Source organism: Chrysemys picta, unplaced genomic scaffold (assembly GCF_011386835.1).
Source record: "Chrysemys picta bellii isolate R12L10 unplaced genomic scaffold, ASM1138683v2 scaf5, whole genome shotgun sequence".
In the NCBI taxonomy this organism is placed as follows: domain Eukaryota; kingdom Metazoa; phylum Chordata; order Testudines; family Emydidae; genus Chrysemys; species Chrysemys picta.
Genome location: NW_027052712.1, coordinates 845,614 through 859,669, shown reverse-complemented (window position 1 = coordinate 859,669; position 14,056 = coordinate 845,614). Strand labels below are relative to the sequence as shown.

General features: G+C 46.5%; 1 protein-coding gene and 1 long non-coding RNA gene across 4 annotated transcripts in view; one reads left to right on the top strand and one right to left on the bottom strand.

The window, feature by feature from the left end:
- Positions 1-13,562, bottom strand: part of LOC135977642 (uncharacterized) — a 29,903-nt gene extending 16,341 nt beyond the window's left edge. The window contains exon 1 of one of the 2 annotated variants that reach the window (XR_010595077.1): positions 13,000-13,562. This is a non-coding gene — a long non-coding RNA (uncharacterized LOC135977642). The remainder of the gene's footprint in view (positions 1-12,999) is intronic. The other variant, XR_010595078.1, reaches the window with a different exon arrangement.
- The window catches only part of LOC135977639 (protein dispatched homolog 1-like), a 250,928-nt gene that overhangs the window by 108,735 nt on the left and 128,137 nt on the right, over positions 1-14,056 (top strand). The gene's annotated exons all lie outside the window — the stretch shown is intronic.

Genomic DNA, 14,056 nt, shown 5'->3' with positions numbered 1-14,056 from the left:
AAAAATGACTAACTATCTTGATGGGGGAGGGAGACTGCATCTTCCAGAAGCCTTCCTGCCTCTTGAAGCAGGGCCACTAAACTCTGGGAAGATATAAGGAGAGAGAAAAAGCCATTTTGGGCATCCATCACTTGAGGGACTAAAGGGGCCAGAGCTCTTCAAATCACAGAATGATTGATCCTTCAACTAAGGGGACTGAATATAGGTGAGAAACCGGTTTAGGAAAAGATTGTAACTTGCTGAAATTCAGTTTTAGTGTTAGATGCATATTTTTGCTTTTGTTTGTAACCTTTTCTATCCTTATTCCTTATACTTGTTGTCACTTAAACCTACAACATTCTGTTTAATAAATTTGTTTTACTTTTACTGTAAGCCAGTTCAGTACTTTGATTGAAATAAGAGCGTTTGACAAACCCCAGCTAAATTAATGAGTTGCTGTTTACTGTCTCTTTAAAGGAGCAGCAAATGTAACTTCTAAGAGTGTTCCAGGAGAGGGCTGGACACAACAGGGCAGATGGTTTTGGTGAAACCAGGACTGAGGGATGGGGTCATGCTGCAAAAAGTAACTGGATGGTGGAAGCCAGGATGTGACCTACATCCTTGTAAGGCTGACTGTTGGTGTCCTGGCTGTGAGCCAGAGTAGCATAGCATTTAAGGTATCCAGAATTGCAGGGCAGGTGGTGAAAACCCCTTAGTGGTCTGGTTGAACCCCAAAGCATCACAGACCCCCTCTCTAAACTTGAATAAAGACTGTTAATCTTGGTTTTTTTAGCATATGGTTGTGGAATTAATACTTTCTCTAGTCTAAAGAAAGACTGAGGGCTCTGCTGTTGGCTTCATATTGCCCTTCTATAGGACAGATGGGAGGGGTTCAACAGTTAGGTGTGAAGTAGCACTTAATATATTAAGAGCTGTTCAGGATTTTATCCCATGTGCATCTTATCTAAGTAGACTCTTTCCCTAAGAGTGAAATTTACTATATGTCATCAATGACTAAAGTGTAACTCAGATAGTTTTCAGATCCTCATTATTATTTCTACAAAATATCTCAAATATATTTTAGTCAAACTGATTAAAGTGAAATATTTAGCTTTTATAATAAAGTTTCCTCACTCCTCAGATATTTAACCGTTCATTTTGCATAATTCCATGTAATTTCAAAGCTGTGTCAGAGATAGCAAGCTAAAGTAAAACTAGCATTAACGGTCTTCCCAATTAGCATCTACAGTCACACCCTTTTCAGGTTACTATAACCACAAAATTTAGAATGTGCATCCATAAAATTCTGTACCAATTCTAGTCAAGAGACAATGTTAAATTGTAAGTGACAAAGGAATTAGAAGTGTATTAATTTACAGACTTCATGAGAAAGATCATTTAAGAGGGCAAACTATTAGAACCGAGAAGCCTCCAAAGCTTAAAAATAAGTTATGAAATATTTTACTTACTGCTGAAGAGGGATTCTGTCACGCAACTTTTTGATAATAAGCACTTAACATCTTCAAAGTGTTACACATGCAGTAGTAATTAATGCTTAGTTCGGAAATGCTTAAAAAAATTATTATAATCTTGTTGGAAATAGTCTTCTTAATCTACTCTTATGCTGCAAACTGAAAATTATCTGTTCATATAGGACTTAGCCAAAAAAGTGCTTTTATTCCCACTTATAGGTGCAGCAAAAGTTAAACACTATTACCAAAGAACAGCTGACATTATAAAAACTGGTCCCAGGCAAGCAAGTCACGCTAAATGTTAGAAATCCCATACGTTCACTGAACTAGAGAATAATAGCAGTTGCTAAACCAAATCAATGCTATTGATCAATTCAAAGAGAGATCTCTGTACTTTATTATTTTTGCATTTTATTGAAATGACCACTAAATTTAATGTTCAACAATATTAACAACTCAGATGTCTGATTAACTCTACAACCTTATCACAGTTTTAAGGGTTTGGCGGAAAAGGAATGCATACTACTCAGACCTACAGTTAACATATGAGAAACATTACTGAAAGTCATTCAGCAGCCTCCTCATGGGAAAGGGTAACATTATGAGAACTGTAAGTGTTTGCATATGTTGTTTTACCTTTGTTCTTTTATTGTCTTATTTCTCACCTCTTACATGTTAAGAGTATTGGGAACTACTAATTTGACTGCCTTCTCTTTCTTTCTAGGGCCCTCTGGGATCACCCCCTTCATTTCACTCTCTTTTGTTCCTGCTACAGTGACCCTCCCACCAGTCAAGGAGAGCCAGACATGCCATTCTCTGGGGACATTGATAGCCACCAAAGAGCTGGTCATGGCAGGGATTTGGAAAGGACAAGGTGAAAGAAGAGAAAGAGAGGGCAACGAAAACAGATACATAGTTCAATTTCTCTCCATTTCCCTCCCCACACCAACAGGCTCCCAACTCACTCTCAATCATCCAGGGAGCAGAAGCATAACCTTGATATTGAACTCACATTTCTTGTACACCTCTACCCCAATATAACGTTGTCCTCGGGAGCCACAAAAAAAAAATCTTACTGCGTTATAGGTGAAACCGCGTTATATCGAACTTGCTTTGATCCGCCGGAGTGCGCAGCCCCGCCCCACTGGAGCACTTCTTTTACAGTGTTAGATCCAAATTCAGGTTATTATATCTGGGTCGCATTATATCGGGGTAGAGGTGTATTAGGTAGAGCTGGCCAAAATTTAGGGGTTTTTATTCGCAGGAGATTTTGCTACTTACAAATTTGCTTTCCTTCTGATTTAGAATGAAACCAAATTTACCAAAATTTCCCATCAAAACCAAAGATCCCCAAAAATTTTATTTTAGAAACATTGAAATATGGTGTTCTTGAAACAAAACATGAAATGTATTTCTTGTCAATTTCACAGCTGCTATTCAGGCTCCCAGGGCTGCTTGCTGGAGTGAGGGGAGCCTGCCAGCACCCAGAGTCCCAGCTCTAGACGGGGCTCCAGGAGTTGGCAGGTTTTCTGCCATAGCTGCAGACCCTGAAACCTGCCTTTGTTTCAGCAAAAGTTTAGTCAAGTCTGTAGTAGATTCATCAAAACATTTCTCTACAATGAATTGGCATTTTCTGAATAAATGTTTTGCTGGAAAATTTCTGATCAGCTCTAGTATTAAGAGAGCTAAAAAAAATTAAAAAAACCCACTCACACCTTTTACATAAGTAATGGCTGTTGCTATGCTACAACAAAAATGTGAGCGTTTAAGGTAGAAATTAACAGCTAGGGGAGGAGAGGCATACATTCAAATACAATCACAGCTCATACAGTCTTTTAATTATCACATTGCAAAATGCAAAACCAAACTTAACTCTGCTCCCATAGCCACATCCAGTCTCAAAACTACAGATAAGAAATCCTGGCATCTTATTCTCCATATGGAAACAATATTTTCAACCCATCCATCAGAAAGTAGAAAGATTTCATATCATTCTCTTCATATACTCTCAAAGTCCCATTATACGATCCATATTTCACACCCTTATTGTATAGGACCTCACTTTCCACCTGTCCATCCACCTTCAACCAGCTCCTAGTCACCCGCCTCAGTGTAACATCATCCAGAGTGAGGACAACCTAAAGGGGATGTAGAGGTGATTATTATCCATCTCGCCCCAGATTCACCCCACTAACCCCTCCAAAACCACATAAGCACATCCAAGGCACAGCAAAGCCAGACCAGGAACATACTTTCCAACTCCATCCCTGCCCCAGCCACACATCATATGAAGCATAGACAACAAACCCACAGCACACACCACTTACCCAGTCTCGGAGAATGCTCGGGATGGAAGAATCTCAAGGAGGTAAAGGCAGAAATGCATGGAAAAAAAAGTTATCAGAGCCTCCCTAGACGAGGAACAATAACTGCTTTTTTTTTTAAATATATAATGTCCCCACAGCAATGACACCTGCATGGGACAGACTCAAGGACAGGACCCTTATCAACAGCAGAATGGCTGGCAAACCTGAGGGGGAGAAAGCTTATGATAAAATGTTTGTGGCATCATTACAGAGCCCCCCCCCCCCCCCCCCAAAAAAGCCCAAAATGCAGAGAGTTGGAAACAATATCTGAGGACTGAGAGATTGTTGCAATGGCAAAGGACAGCCTGGCCGTTGCCAGGGAAAGCACTGCCATGTCCAAAAATAGTATAGAAAGAGTGAGATGCAGAGGCAACTCCTGGGGGCAATACAAAGCCAAAATGCCCTACTGCAGTGCTCCCAGGCCATTCCCCTCTCAGGCCTGGTCTACACTACGAGTTTAGGTCGAATTTAGAAGCGTTAAATCGAATTAAGCCTGGACACGTCCACACGACGAAGCCCTTTTTTTCAACTTAAAGGGTCCTTTAAACCGGTTTCTTTACTCCACCTTCAATGAGGGGATTAGTGCTGAAATCGGCCTTTCCGGGTCGGATTTGGGGTAGTGTGGACGGAATTTGACGGTATTGCCCTCCAGGAGCTATCATTGTGACCGCTCTGGACAGCGCTCTCAACTCAGATGCACTGACCAGGTAGACAGGAAAAACCCCACGAACGTTTGAATTTCATTTCCTGTTTGCCCAGCGTGGAAAGCACAGGTGACCACGCAGAGCTCATCAGCACAGGTAACCATGATGGAGTCCCAGGATCGCAAAAGAGCTCCAGCATGGACCGAACGGGAGGTACGGGATCTGCTTGCCATATGGGGAGACGAATCAGTGCTAGCTGAACTCCGTAGCAGTAAACAAATTGGCAAAATATTAGAAAAAGTCTCAAAGGCCATGAAGGACAGAGGCCGTAACAGGGACGCACAGCAGTGCCGCGTGAAAATTAAGGAGCTAAGGCAAGCCTACCACAAAGCCAGAGAGGCAAATGGAAGGTCCGGGGCAGAGCCACAGACTTGCCGCTTCTACGCGGAGTTGCATGCCATGCTGGGGGTGCAGCCACCACTACCCCAACCGTGTGCTTTGACTCCATGAATGGAGAAGCACGCAACAGGGAAGCGGGTTCGGGGTACAAGGAAGATGATGATGAAGACAATGAAGACAGCTCACAGCAAGGAAGCGGAGAAACCGGTTTCCCCAACAGCCAGGATATGTTTATCACCCTGGACCTGGAACCAGTAACCCCCAAACTCACCCAAGGCGTGCTCCCAGACCCTGAGGGCACACAAGGGACCTATGGTGAGTGTACCTTTGTAAATATTACACACGGTTTAAAAGCAAGCGTGTTTAATGATTAATTTGCCCTGGCAATCACGGCCAGTACAGCTACTGGAAAAGTCTGTTAACGTGTATGAGAATGGAGCGGAAATCCTCCAGGGACATCTCCAGAAAGCTCTCCTTGATGTACTCCCAAAGCCTTTGCAAAAGATTTCTGGGGAGGGCTGCCTTATCCCGTCCGCCATGGTAGGACACTTTACCATGCCAGGCCAGTAGCACGTAGTCTGGAATCATTGCATAACAAAGCATGGCAGCGTATGGTCCCGGTGTTTGCTGGCATGCAGACAACATCCATTCCTTATCTCTCTTTGTTATCCTCAGGAGAGTGATATCATTCACGGTCACCTGGTTGAAATGGGGTGATTTTATTAAGGGGACATTCAGAGGTGCCTGTTCCTGCTCGGCTGAACAGAAATATTCCCCGCTGTTAGCTACAAAAGGGGGGGGGGGGGAAGGGGCGAAGTTATCATCCCAGAGAATTGGGGAGGGGGGGGGAGGAAGGGGGTTAGTTGGGTTTGTGCTGTATGTTAAGCCAGAAACCGCAGCCCCTCCTTTTACATTGCAAACCCATTTTAAATGGCCAACCCAACGGGTGCTTGGTATGGGAAATGAGGGCACTGCTGTTTGAAACCATTCCCACATGTTATGAAGGTTAAAAAAGCCAAAAGACTGTGGCTTACCAAGGCTCCCTGCAAGCCGAATTTTGTTGCCTGGCACTGCGTGAGTGATCTCTCACATCAAACCGGCAGGCCCTCAATATAAGAGGAAAAATGCAACCTTGTAACGAAAGCACATGTGCTGTGTAATGTGAACAGCAAAATTTAACGTGAAAGAGTGTACCCATTGTTCTCTAAAAGGTGTCTTTTTTAGCCACCACTCCCTTCTCCTCCACCAGCTGCAAATGTTTCTCCTTCTCAGAGGCTAGTGAAGATTAGAAGGAGAAAACGGCAGACTCGGGATGATATGTTCTCGGAGCTCCAGATGTCCTCCCCCGCTGACAGAGCACAGCAGAATGCATGGAGGCAGTCAATGTCAGAGTGCAGAAAAGCATAATATGAACGAGAGGAGAGACGGTGGCCTGAATCGCGGGCTGAAGAGGATAGGTGGCATCAGATTGCTGACAGAAGGCAAGAGTCGATGCTCCGGCTGCTGAAGCATCAAACTGATATGCTCCAGCGTATGGCTGAGCTGCAGGAAAGGCAGCAGGAGCAGAGACCGCCGCTACAGCCCCTGTGTAACCAACAGCCCTCCTCCCCAAGTTCCATTGCCTCCTCACCCAGACGCCCAAGAACGCGGTGGGGGGGGGCCTCCGGCCACTCCACCCCAGATGATTGCCCAAGCATCAGAAGGCTGGCCTTCAATAAGAGTTAAAGTTTTAAAGTTTTAAACTGCAGTGTGTCCTTGTCCTTCACTCCTCCCCTACCCCTCCCGGGCTACCTTGGCAGTTATCCCCCTAGCTGTGTGATGAATTAATAAAGAATGTATGAATGTGAAGTAACAATGACTTTATTGCCTCTGCAAGCGGTGCTCGAAGGGGGGAGGGGAGGGTGGTTAGCTTACAGGGAAGTAGAGTGAACCGGGGGTGTGGGGGAGGTTCATCAAGGAGAAACAAACAGAAGTTTCACACCGTAGCCTGGCCAGTCACAAAACTGGTTTTCAAAGCTTCTCTGATGCATACTCTTCTAACCGCCCTGGTCTCTGGCTGCGCCTAATCAGCGGCGAGGCGATTTGCCTCAACCTCCCACCCCACCATAAATGTCTCCCCCCTTACTCTCACAGATATTGTGGAGTTCACAACAAGCAGCAATAACAATTGGAATATTGGTTTCGCCGAGGTCTAGCCGAGTCAGTAAACTGCGCCACAGCGCTTTTAAACATCCAAATGCACATTCTACCACCATTCTGCACTTGCTCAGCCTATAGTTGAACAGGTCCTGACTACTGTACAGGCTGCCTGTGTACGGTTTCATGAGCCATGGCATTAAGGGTAGGCTGGGTCCCCAAGGATAACGATAGGCATTTCAATATCCCCAACGCTTATTTTCTGGTCCAGGAAGAAAGTCCCTTCCTCCAGCTTTTGAAACAGACCAGAGTTCCTGAAGACGCGAGCATCATGTACCTTTCCCGGCCATCCCACGTTGAAACTATTGTCTGACAGAGGGAGGGAGGGGCGAGTGACGACGTGGCTTACAGGGAATTAAAATCAACAATGGTGGCTGTGCATCAGGGAGAAACACAAACAACTGTCACACACAATGGCCCCCACAAAGATTGAACTCACAACCCTGGGTTTAGCAGGCCGTTGATTTCATGGAGGGAGGGGGAAGCAAATGAATACAGAACAAATCTGGTCCATCTATCCTTTACATCTTAGGCTAGCAGCAGATGGTGCAGCATGACTGATAGCCATCGGCATCTTCTGGGTGCTTGGCAGAAATGCTGCATTACAATTGCTAGCCATCATCGTCAAGACAGTGCAATAGGACTGCTGGCAGGACTGAGTCGCCAGGAGACAAAACATGTCTGCCCGGGCGCCTCTGACCGAACTCACTGAGGAGTACGACAACGATGGATGCCAATCTTAATACACCATCGACTGCCAAAAGGCAAGGAGCTGCTGCTGTATAGCAATGCAGTCCCACGTCTGCCAGCACCCAGATAGCCAATGACGGCTACCAGTCATACTGCTCAATCTCCTGCTAAAAGGCAATTAGCTGCTGCTATGTAGCTATGCAGTACCACGTCTGCAGGTACCCAGATGACATATGGTGACGGTGAGCTGAGCGGGCTCCATGCTTGCCGTGGTATGTCGTCTGCACAGGTAACCCAGGAAAAAAGGCACGAAATGACTGTCTGCTGTTGCTCTCACGGGGGGGGGGGGGGGGGGGGGGAAGTGTTATGACATGTACCCAGAATCCCCCGCGACACTGTTTTTGCCCCATCAGGCATTGGGATCTCAACCCAGAATTCAAATGGGCGGCGGAGACTGCGGGATAGCTACCCACAGTGCAATGCTCCGGAAGCCGATGCTAGCCTCGGTACTGTGGACACGGTCCGCCGACTTAATGCGCTTAGAGCATTTTATGTGGGGGGACACACAATCGACTGTATAAAAACAATTTCTATAAAACCGGCTTCTATAAATTCGACCTAATTTCGTAGTGTAGACATACCCTCAGACCCAAGCTGAGGGCGCTGAGAACAATGGCAATTGGGATCCCAGCTCATTTGAGCCCTCTATTGCCCCTTGTAACTTCAAACATCAGCATGCCACACCAGAAGGCCCACAAACCAGAAGAGGTTGAGCAAAGACATATACTCACCTGTAAATTTAACCCTTGCCCCTTTGTGTTGTGCCCGCATTGCACTGTTGCACTTGACTGTTTTGTTTCACTGGTGATATAATGAAAGGGTTCTTTGTAGTTAGATAATAGATTGCTGTTTAATATATGTCATAATTAAAAGCTGTTTTTCAGCTTTGTTTCAGTTGAATGTTCGCTTCTGCTTATTATATAATAGATTAATAAAAACCTTCATATGGAGTTGACGACAGTTCATTTTACACAGAAAGTTATGTTGGCATTAATTGATAGGGCTTTACAAACACATGCAGGCAAAGACAATAGGTGCAATAGGGGCTGCTGGCTCTGTTGCGCTTCCACCACCCATAAACTACACTGAACTGAACAAAAGACTTCAAACACCCCTCCTCTCCAGGAGTTAGTAGCTGGATGTACAGCTGCACAATTCAGGCCCGAGCCTCCAAATAACAGCAACAGGCATCCCTGATAATACTGTCCCGGCTGTTTGCATTTTGTATTGGATGCTTTGCTGGTTGCTCAAATCACGGAGCAAGTCTCTGCACCTCAGCCTCCCACCCTTCTCCTTTACTCTCACAAATATTGTGCAAAATACAACATGATGCTATAATCGCTTATGTGTTTTTCTTTTGCTTCCAACCTATTCAACAAATAGCACTAACTCCCTTTGAAACAATGTAGAACTTTAGAGCCTACAAGTCCAATCAGTCCTATTTCTTGTTCAGCCAATCACTCGGACAAACACATTTGTTTACATTTTCAAAACATAATGCTGCCTGCTTCTTGTTTAGAAGGTCACCTGAAAGTGAGAACAGGCATTCGCATGGCACTGTTGTAGCCGGAGTCGCAAGATATTTACATGCCAGATACGCTAAAGATTCATGTGTCCCTTGATGCTTCAACCACCATTCCAGAGGATGTGTCCATGCTGATGACAGGTTCTGCTCAATAACAATCCAAAGCAGTGCGGACCAATGCATGTTCATTTTCATCATCGAGTCAGATGCCACCAGCAAAAGGCTGATTTTCTTTTTATTGGTGGCTTGGGTACTGTAGTTTCCACATCAGAGTGTTGCTCTTTTAAGACTTCCGAAAGCATGCTCCACACCTCATCCCTCTCAGATTTTGGAAGGCACTTCAGATTCTTAAGTCTTGGGTCGAGTGCTGTAGCTAACTTTAGAAATTTCACATTGGTATCTTCTTTGCATTTTGTCAAATTTGCAGTGAAAGTGTTCTTAAAACGAACGACGTGCTGGGTCATCACCCGAGACTGCTAGAACATGAAATATATGGCAGAATGTGGGTAAAACAGAGCAGGAGACATACAATTCCAGCATAGGAAATTATGCCTGGTAAAGAAGGGAGCTCTTGGCGTTGTCTAATTTCTGGGAATTTTTAATCCAATATAGTTCCCATGAAAAGAGAACTGCTCGCTGGTTTACGTTTCATATTGTTGTTAAGTAGTTGGCCACCTCCCGGAAATCAGCCTTTCCAACACACACTACTGGGCATATATGCCAATAATTATTCCATGCAGTGGTGTTGTAGCCGTGTTGGTCCCAGGATATTAGAGACACAAGATGGGGTGGGTAATAAAAAAGAGGGGGAACAAAGGGCGGGGGAGGTGGTTTGAGCATTGGTCTGCTAAACCCAGGGTTCTGAGTTCAATCCTTGAGGGGGCCACTTGGGGATCTAGGGCAAAATCAGTACTTGGTCCTGCTAGTGAAGGCAGGGGGCTGGACTCGACGACCTTTCAAGGTCCCTTCCAGTTCTAGGAGATGGGATATCTCCATTAAAAAAAAAAAAAAAAAAAAATTCTCCCCCAAGGAGTTCAGTCACAAATTTAATTAATGCATTTTTTTAACGAGTGTCATCAGCATGGAAGCATGTTCTCTGGAACGATGGCCAAAGCATGAAGAAGCATATGAATTTTTAGCACATCTGGCACATCAATATCTTGCAACACCAGCTATAACAGTGCCATGCGAATGCCTGTTCTCATTTTCAGGTGCATTTTAATTAAGAAGTGGGCAGCATTATCTCCCATAAATATAAACAAGCTTGTTTCTCTTAGTGATTGGCTGAACAAGAAGTAGGATTAAGTGGACTTATAGACTAAAGTTTTACACTGTTTTGTTTTTGAGTGCAGTTACATCATAAAAAAAAACCTACATTTGTAAGTTGCGCTTTCATGATAAAGAGATTGCACTACAGTACTTGTATGAGGTGAATTGAAAAATACTATTTCTTTTGTTTACAAATATTTGCACTGTAAAAATGATAATAAAAAATAATACAAGTGAGCACTGTACACTTTGTATTCTGTGTTGTAACTGAAACAGATTATATTTAAAAATGTAGAAAAACATCCCTAAATATTTAATACATTTCAATTGGTATTCTATTGTTTAACAGTGCGATCAATCGCAATTACATTTTTTGAGTTAATCGCATGAGTTAACTGCGATTAATTGACAGCCCTAATTTAAAGTGAAGCATGTGTGAGAGTACTGTAGTCTCATTGACCACCCAGGTGCTTAGAGTGTTAGCATTTGCTGGTCTAGTGCTTGTAGCAGTATTTTTGCCATAACTAAAGATGTTAACCTGTTTTACAACTTGTATCTAGAACAGCAGTGCAGTGTTTTAGAGAAAAATGACATATACCTAAAGGCTAATATAAGATCCCGTCCCCGCCAAGAGTCCAGGAACAATAGGAATCCTAGCACCCTTTCCCTTCCTCTTCTCAGCAGAGGAAGGAAGGGAGAACAGGTTGTTCTTTCCATCAGGACATCATCCTTTAACAGTGCCCCTACTCCATCTTTCATGTTTGCTCCTCACTAGCAGGTGCCTGAAGTTTTTCAAGCCCTGCTTTTACACATCAGAAGGTGTCATGAGAAACTATTATACAAGAGAAGAGATATGATGTGTCCCTAAATGAAGCAGCCTGCCAAATTATACAGTTTCTAATTCATTCATGCAGCCTCACAACCACATTGTCTCCTGAAATATAAACTGGGGGAACGGATCAGGAGGTAGCCGTGTTAGTCTGTATCCACAACTTGTTTTGGGGGGAAAAGGAGAGTAACTTTGCAAAAAATAACCAGCATCCAAAAGCATGTTCAAGTCTCATCAGATTTCAGTACTAGCCACGTTATATGAATGCTAAAAACTAAATTCTTAATTTACACACATATTTAGGAAGGAATGCAAAAATCAAGTCACTTCTTATGCATGGCTTTTTAGGGACAGCCTTGGTTCTTTCTTCTATTCATTTAGCACTGCTTTAAACATAGTAATATTTGCTGTGTCCTATCTTAGGCCCAGGTGGTTGTCAGGTAAGTTCCTCCCTCCCCATCACCTGACAAGTACTAAGTATTCAGTACTTCACACATACACAAGAGGTCTCCATCGCTCCCATCAGTGACTAACTTGATGCTGGAATCACTGCAAACATAGAAATATTATTTTTCCTACAGCAGTGACAGCCGCAATTAAAGTATCATTCAGAGGCATTGCTAAGGTCTTCCCAAGCTAGAATTTCAACCTATTTGGGAAGAGGGTTACAAAAGGACGAGGAGACTAGGCAAACGAGTGGAAAATCTTATCAATGGGATACTATCCACGGAAAATCTCTCTCAGAAGTACTTCTAAATCCATGACAAACCCAAGTACCCTAGTATTATTACCGGTTCTGAGATGGGGGAGAAAGGGAAAAGAGATCTGATAAGGCTAAGGCCACCCCTATTGCTACCCCAAGTCTAGAGGCACTTGCACCTACACATGAAACAGATACTCCAACACACACAGTGAAGGAGCCATGAAGCCAACAAAACACCACATATGCCGGTTTCAAGACACATCCACACCCGTTGCTTACACGCCGTTGCTACAAGAAACACCTGGGGTCGTGTCCGGGTTCCTGACCCGGGACCAGCGCAGGGGGACGCGCTCAAGCCCAGCTCGGAGCCGAACTCGCGGTCACGGGGCGGGGTGCCCGGTCACGGCACAGCCACCCCTCAGCCCGGCTGCCCCCACGCAGGGCGGTGCAGGGACCGGGGCGGGGCACATCCCACAGCCGGGCAGCGAGTCACGCGCGGCGGACTAAGCCCCCCGCCCCCCCCGGTGCCCACGAAACAGGAGCCGGGGGGATCGGGCGGCTCGGCCAGGCCTACGCCGGGCAGGGCTCAGGACCAGGGACCAGCCCGCCACCGACCCGCCGCAGCGGGGCACCCGGCTCGGGCAGCCCTGGCCCCACCACGCCGAGGAGGCGAGGGCAGCCCCGCGAGACCCCGATCCCGCCCGAGAGGAGCCCCCAGGGTGGGAGTGCGGGGGTGACACCCCCCCCCCGGGCAATGCAGCCAGGGGGCGTCTCGCTCTCAGCCCCGCCGGGCGGGGGCGGGGTGCACCTGGCATCTGCCCGGTGCGGGGCCCCCGGGGGGGCGGGGCCCTCCTTTCTCTCTCTTACCCCCGCCCCGCTCCGGGGTTGTCTCTGTGCGGCAGGAAGCGTTGAGCGGCCCCGGTAGCGTCCCCAGCGCGGCGCAGTTACCATGGGACGGGCGCCCGCTCGCTCTCCGGAAGTCACTGCCGGGAACGGGGAGGGAGAGATGCGGGGCGAGCCGCCATCTTGAGTGTGGCGCAGCGGGGCCTCTCGGCTCTGGCAGGCCCGGCCCGCCGGGGGCCGTGTAGGGATGTGATGGCGCAGCCCGCCCGCCGGTCCTGCCCTGCGCTCCGCTCGGGGAAGGGGCCCAGCAGCGCGGACTCCCAGGCCCCGGGGCCCTACGCCTGAGCTCCAGGCGCCCCTGTCCGCATGCCCAGGAGGATGGGGAGCCGAAGGCCACAGGGCTGCGCTGCAGCAAAGGGCCATTGGCTGCAGGGGGTTGGTGAGGATGGAGGCTCAGCCCCACCCGCGCTAGCTGTGGCACAGGGCACAAGCCAGAGAGAGCAGCGTAGCCCCTGATCCTTAACTCCCACCCTGCCTGAGCCAGAGGGCAACTACAGACAGGCTCTTCTCACCCCTTCAGCCACCCTTCCCCCCCGTGAGAGTTGCTGACCCTAACAGCATCCCCCTGCAAGCGGCTCCCTGGCATCTGGTTAGGGTGACCAGAGAGCAAGCGTGAAAAATCAGGACGGGGGCGGGGGGGGGAGTAATAGGCACTCATAGAAGACAAAGCCTCAAATATCAGGACTGTCCCTATAAAATCGGGACTTCTGGTCACCCTACATTGGGTAGTGAGTTTCAGCTGGCCTGCTGCGTTCTGTGCACGCCAGTTGATTAATGTCATCAACTGCATTCGATGTGTGTCATCATTGGAAAGCTGATAACATACTCATCAATATTTTGCATGGTGCATGTATCGTAAATACCCAACGGGACCATACACGGGAAATATGGTACTAAAAGGTATTTGTGAGACAAATCTGGGGAGTGGGAAAACAGGTTTCTCCCAGAGAAAAGATAAGTCAGTAGTTCCAGTCCAGTGCTTCTATATCCTGGGAAATTTCCCAAAACCTAGGAATTTGTG